Source organism: Macaca nemestrina, chromosome 10, assembly GCF_043159975.1.
Source record: "Macaca nemestrina isolate mMacNem1 chromosome 10, mMacNem.hap1, whole genome shotgun sequence".
Classification (NCBI taxonomy): domain Eukaryota; kingdom Metazoa; phylum Chordata; class Mammalia; order Primates; family Cercopithecidae; genus Macaca; species Macaca nemestrina.
The window spans coordinates 107,358,663-107,366,167 of NC_092134.1; positions in this window are offsets into that span (position 1 = coordinate 107,358,663).

Below are 7,505 nucleotides of genomic sequence, written 5' to 3' on the forward strand. Positions count from 1 at the left end.
GATTCCTGGGATATCTGGGATATCATTATGACACACATTCTCTGGCTGGTCACAAGCAGCACTTACTTTCTAGTGCGTAGCTTGTAAGTCTTGAAATGATCTTGATGTTTTAATACCCAAAAATTATTATTAAAATACCATTTAAGAAATAAGGAAAAAACTGTTTACAGCAGATGTTACCTTTTGTTATATCATTTCTTAATTTGTTAAGGACTAGTCAACAATCTTCCTTTTCTAAGGTTTTATCTTGCTGATTTTACAAGTATATCTAACAACCCATTTAAACAGCACAAAAGCAGAGTAAAATGGCCTTAGTAGAAGCCCAAAAACTTGTCTAAGGCAAAAATCAAATCTAAACTTCAGATAAATGGTGGAGGAAACAGAATTTTGGAACAATTTTATAATGTAGGATGTAATCATTAACAAATGCTGCAATTTTAAAGGTTATGTGCACTAATGTTGCCTTTATCTTGCTTCGACTAAATTATACTATTAGCTCTGAATAGAGACATTTTTAAACCGGATTAAATATTGATGTGTAAAGTCCCTACCATTAGAATCGTAAGTCAGGATTTATGCATGTTGTTACACTGAGTGCAGTATACTCCAAGCTTGGCAGACAAAATCTTTTCTCTCCTGGAGTTAACAATCCCAGATCTTGAAGCACCTTCTCCATGACCACCTGATTCATGCTGTTCCTCTAATGAGGGTTTACTGTGTTGCATTATTTCTGTCTTTTCCTGTGTGTGTCTATTAGGAGATTCTCCTAGCCTGCATTAGTAAAAATGGGTTTATGGGCTCAGGGATAGAACACTGTGTTTCCATTTACTGCATCCTTGTCTGTTTAAAGCAGGTTTTCATTTCAATTCAGGTTTATTACAGTACTTTGACAAGATGTCATAAACATGGGTAAAATATATATGATTGATAGAATCAGCCTGTCTGATTTACAGACTAAGTTCTCAGAAATACTAGTTTTAAGGTATGAGAATCAAGATAGAACTGCTTATTTAGGTCATATCCAAGTATATACCATTTTAATGTTTTGGAATAGAGCCATTTTTCTAGACCATTACATTCAGGAAATGTAATGAAATTTTGTTTGGTAAAATAATAGATAATTACAGAGCTACAGATGAACATGAGACATTTAACGGGGCTCTCTTAACTACTACTGAAAAATTCTTAGGTTTTGATTTGACCGAAAACAAAATAAACAGACTACCTAGTAAACTTGACAGACAAAGTTCTGAACATACATTTTTAAAATATGGCAATTAAATATATCTGCCAAAATATTACTCATGGACTGGTAAAAAAGAAGTTACCTTTAAATATAAAAGTAACAATATATTTAAAAAATAGAATCATATGTCAAGGCTATAAAACAGAGTGGTTTATAGCTGTTTTAGGTTCATTTATCCTATTTTAATAAGGATTCTAGATGTCTAATCAGTTCTTCAGACTTTAGAATGTACTACACACACCTAGGTCCTCGGTTGCCCAAGAAACTGCTACTTGTGTTTAACTCATAAAGAAGTTTAAACAAGGGGGAGAAGAGGAAAGGGGAGGGCTAGAGGAGGAAGAAGTTTAGACATGTATTCCTTTTCAGTGTTGAGAGATACATATCTGAACACTTTTCATATCTCTGAGATAAAGTGAACATGGCTTCCAAATTCTGAACTTCACTAAAATCAAACAATGAACATTTTTCCTGAAGGACATAACCATTTGGAAGCACTAGCAAGATTCACCTTGATAAGGCAATAGGAGTGTCTACTGAATTTATTAGCAGAGCTTCTATCATTCAATGTCATCAAACAATCAGTTCAACTTTTCTTTTTGTCTCATTATTTTATCCTTGAGAGACAGAATAATTGCTTCTGAAGTTTTGGTAAATAATGGCTAAAAATGAGATTCAGGCTTTTTAGCTAAGATGAAGTGGATTTGCAGCTGTAACTGCTCAGCACAATTTACTTGTTAAGTGCTGTTGTGATATATATACATTCTCTTAAACATTGCAACAACCTTGTGAAGTTAAGTATTATTAGCTTCTTTTTATGGTTGTTAAGTAACTTGCTTAAAGTTACAAATACTTTTCGTGAAAGAGATAATGGAGTTTAAACTCAATCTGTAGAATGCAATGCCTATTTCAATTTTTTCTTGATTTATTGGTTTGATTAAAAAATGGTGAAATATACAAGTTAAATTCAAACAAAAAATAACCAAAATAAAAACTTAAAATAATGCTGCTAAAATATGTAAACATTCTTTTTCACATACATGTAAAGATTCACTAGGTAAATATAATCAATTATCAAAAGAAAATTACTAGCATTTCCACCATGGCTGCCGTATTAGAATCACACAGAATTTTTTTAAATGCTCATTTCCAAGTCCCAGCCCTAGATATTTTGATTTAATTGATTAGGAATGGAACCTTGGGGGTTTTTTTTGTTTGTTTGTTTTAAAGCTTCTAGAGGTTTCTAACATAAAACCATGGTTGAAAACCCCTGAACAATAGGATAACTGAAAAGAAGAGTTTAGCACAAGAAAATTTGGTTTGGATACTTATTATTGGCTTTTAACAGCTTTTTTTCCCTCCATCAAATGTGTATAATAAATATAATTTCTTTTTTATTTATTTCTTCCATTTCATGTTCACAAAGATTTATACTTTTGATAAAATATTTGAATTACATGAATATTAGGGAATCATTAATATATTTTAAAACCATGTATTTCTTTAGAGAAAAAAAGGATCATTTTAGAATAATATTGAAGACAACTTTTCTGATGTTTCCTCCAGGGTTTCTCAGAATGCTACAAAAAAAAGCAAGCATTTTTTTGAGTCATTCAACATTTGTTGGGAGTGGGAAGTACCTTGGCCATTGGCTGGGTGATAACTTTTCATGTTGGAGAGACATGCATTTGCCAATTATTGGAATGCTAGAATGTAATCTCTTTGGAATTCCATATGTAAGTTTTTTTGTTTGTTTTTTTAGACGGAGTCTCTCTTTGTCGCCCAGGCTAGAGTGCAGTGGCATGATCTCGGCTCACTGCAACCTCTGCCTCACGGGTTCAAGCGATTCTCCTGCCTCAGCCTCCCGAGTAGCTGGGATTACAGGCACGTACCACCACACCCGGCTAATTTTTTGTATTTTTAGTACAGATGGGGTTTCACCGTGTAAGTCAGTATTATCTTGATCTCCTGACCTCATGATCTTCCCTCCTCGGCCTCCCAAAGTGCTGGGATTACAGGCGTAAGCCACCGCTCCCGGCCCGTATGTGAGTTTTAAAATTAAATGAGTAGATTACATATTTTCAGAACATTGCATAAAATACACTTCATTTTGTCACTGTAGAAATTCTCTTAACCTGTGTAGATCTCAGGAGTACCACGTCTTTCTAAATTATTTTTTGTTCTTTTTGTCTTAAGTCACTAAAGTACTTGGTCATGGTAAAGCTGGTGAAGTTTATTTCCTCTGCCACTCATTTCTCACCCTACCATATTCATGACTCTTCTACAACCTATTATTTTAAAACTCATAGATAATGGGGAAAAAAGAAGGGACAGATAATTTGGATAGAAAATTCATGCCAGGAGTCTCCATCTCCTATGAATGGAGGAAGTACAAAGAAGCTAACAAAATGCTTTAAATACACAGTAAAATACTCCCTTATCTGAGCCCTAGTGATAAATAAACAATTGAACTATTAAATAATTTGCTGCTATGTTACTAAATCAGAACATTTTATCATAGCAGTTTTTCCATATCTCAATGACATTTTAAAATAAAAGTATAGAGTATTTGCCTTATTTTGGAAAGCTACAAATATAATGATCTACTCTGAAATTTAGCAAGAATTGCATTGTTGTTCAAGTGATGAGTTAGCTACATTCAAAGAAGAATTGCTAAGTATTGAAAAAGAAATATAGCTTTAAGTTGTATCTAGATCAGAAAATGACAGAAGCCAAACTTTTAATAAGCAGCTTCAGAGAGAAAGGTAACATGAACTGTTTTTTCCTCCAGGGAAGGCCTTATAATTTAGTGGAGCATACAGTACGACCTCTGTGGTTTGAAGAACATTTTTATTGCAATCAACATATTTTATGACTCCATGCTGTACTTCTTGATGACTTTTTAACCTACGAGCTTTGACATTAACCACAGCTTTGGGGTTAAAGGTTGTTTTCTGAGAGAACCAGAAGAGTTCTGAAATAAAACAATTTGAGAACTGTGAGAGGCCATCACTACATGTCAGGAAGCAAAGTATCTGTAATTTATAATTTACAAAGAGAGTATAGTCCGGTGCAATAATCCTGTGCCCTTTTGTCCCAGCTTGAGTAGTCAACTACTAAGGCTCTTGTATTAGCTAAACACATTGTGAAAATTCTGTGTCTTTTAATTTATATTGAGACAGGAAATTTACAGCACTGCACTTGAAAATAAGCATTTTAATGCCAATTGGATTACTCAAAAGACTTCCTGCTTATACCACGATGTAGTTCACAGTTTTCTTTCAATCAAGGCAAGATAAGCGGGACTTGTCACTATTTTATTCCATATGCTCTTCTCAAAGAACACATTTACACTCTCAGATTCTACCTGAATATGATATCCTTGTGGTCTTAAACACATTTGTCATTCAAAATAGTGTAACCTGAAAGATTTCACAGTGGTTTACATGACAAAATTAATAACTGATATATTTTGAAGTCGATAAATTTTTCCCCAGGTTAGAGCTGATATATGTGGGTTTAATGAAGAGACAACTTATGAACTTTGCCTGCAGTGGATGCAATTTGGAGCCTTCTATCCCTTTTCCAGAAACAATAAGGCCATTGGAAATAAGGCAAATGACAGTCAATTTAAAATAACTGCCATGCTTAGTATTAATCTGTAATTAGAAACTTCGGTTAGAAAAAAAATGTATACAATCATTAAAATATGAATAAAAATCAAACTGTTCTTTGACAGCTTTAAAAAATGTAATTTAAAAAAAAATATTTTGCACGTCATTCATTTTATCAAGAACTGTGAGAGGGAATGCCAAGAAGTACATTTTGGAGAAATAGCTTTTCTAATATTGTTTTTGAAAATGCATTGTTTATAATTTCTAAGAGAGGGAGCATACCATATCATTTTAAATAAGCTGTGAAAAATCTTTCACTTTATGACACAGGTAGCAGCATACAAATGTATCATATTTGAAATTATCCTTAGCAGCTCAGTAATTGACCAAATTACAAGACTTTGTTTTGAGGGCAGGCAGATTGTAGTGTGATCTTGTGCAAGATTCTCTCTTAGGTCTGAAGGCAGAATTATTTCTCAGTCAAATGACTGTGAAGTTACCCACTCCCTTAAAAATAAGTTATAGTAATTCTATTGAGAAATTATTTGAGGCTTTGCTGGGAGCTGGTCGTAGAGACTATATAGTACACACTACAGTATATGAACTTCATAGAGTACATTTAATTGAAAAACAACTCTAATAATCTACCTTGGTGAAAGGCTTTCAAGTACAGATAAATAATATTAAAAAATTGTCTACTTCTCCTTAACACCCTCAAAAAGAAAAAAAACGCTTTACAAATTCACGCTTTAGTTAATAAGTGTGTTAAAATGTTTCTTTTTAATAGGAACAAGATCCTGGGGTGTTTGGAGAAGAGTTTGCTGCAATTTCTCATTCTCCATTAGGGATTAGATATTTATTGCTGCCTTACTTTTTTTTTTTTTTTTTTGAGACGAAGTCTCACTCTGTTGCCCAGGCTGAAGTGCAGTGGTGCAATCTTGGCTCACTGCAACCTCCATCTCCTGGGTTCAAGCCATTCTCCTGCCATAGCTTCCTGAGTAGCTGGGATTACAGGTGTGCACCACCATGCCAGGTTAATTTTTGTATTTTTAGTAGAGACAGGGTTTCACCATGTTGATCAGGCTGATCTTGAACTCCTGACTTTGCGATCTGCCCGCCTCAGCCTCCCAAAGTGCTAGGATCGCAGGCATGAGCCAACTGCGCCCGGCCTATTGCTGCCTTACTAATACACCCTCTTCCACCATTCTCATGTCAGGGGACATACAGTGGTCAGAGGATTGATGCATGAGTAAGTAATATTTAATAGTTACTCAGGTCTTAGATGTTCTGCCATTTAGATCCTGTAAGTCTGAGTTTTTCTACTAAGGCAATTGTTTCGGACGTTAAAAATAATAAAATCAGTTTTTCTCTTTTCTGACTATGATTAGAAATGATTTACAAATTTGGAGAATTTAGTTAAGAAAACAATCAATTATCAAAAAGGGAAGGCTGTATCTTGTTGTAATATATAAAAAGGATGAAATTATTCTTTTTCATAGAAAACTGGGAAGATTATGATAAATTTGAAAAAAATTGATTACAATATAGAACATTGTATATTTATATCCTGAGTGTGTGGCATAAGCTATAGAATGCGGTAAAAATTCAAAGAAAGGTCAGGTTAACACGAATGACATAGGAACAGGTCTGTGTAGAAGAGGGGATTGATGCAACTTGAAGGATGTTCAGGATGCAAAAAGGTGCAACAACAACAACAAAAAAAACAGAAAATTTGATTACTTGACACTATTTTGACTTTAGCTTTAACACCTAATTATCTTTGGGTGAGATAAGACAATTGATGTCAGTTACTTCACTTGATGACTAGATTTTTATTTCTAAAGCGCTGCTTGTACTCCCAAACTTTCCCTGTTTTTACCATTTTGGTCAATTTGGTATTGATCACTATCAACAAAAGTTGGTTGAGTAAAACTATTTATACAAAGACATAAGTTTGATTAAAGTAATGGGTTTTCATTCTAAATGTCTAGGTTTCCATCAGATCCTAAAACCCATGAAATCAACAGAGCATTTCTTTGGGAACCAGCTTTGATGACTGTCCATGTCTTACAGAGGTAAGTACTAGAATTTTATATCAGCACAATATAGTTATTTAAAGCAATTTACACAGTGACCATTTTTTACTTAAAACCAGTCTAGGCTTATCACATTTCTCTGTCTTTCTTACATTCTTTTTGTTCTTATATTTGAAAACAATGCATTTTACCTCATAAATGCCTTTTACCTTATGTTTGAAAACAATGTAAAATATACTCATGTATGTCAAAGATCAGATGGTTGTAGATGTGTGGTGGTATTTCTGAAGCCTCTGTTCTGTTCCATTGGTCTATGTATCTGTTTTGGTACCAGTACCATACTGTTTGGTTACTGTAGCCTTGTAGTATAGTTTGAAGTCAGGAAGCATGATTGCTTCAGCTTTGTTCTTTTTGCTTAGGATTGTCTTGGCTATGTGGGCTCATTTTTGGGTCCATATGAAGTTTAAAGTAGTTTTTTCCAGTTCTGTGAAGAAAGTCAATGGTAGTTTGATAGGGGTAACATTGAATCTATAAATTACTTTGGGAAGTATGGCCATTTTTATGATATTGATTCTTCCTATCCATGAACATGGAATGTTTTTCCATTTGTTT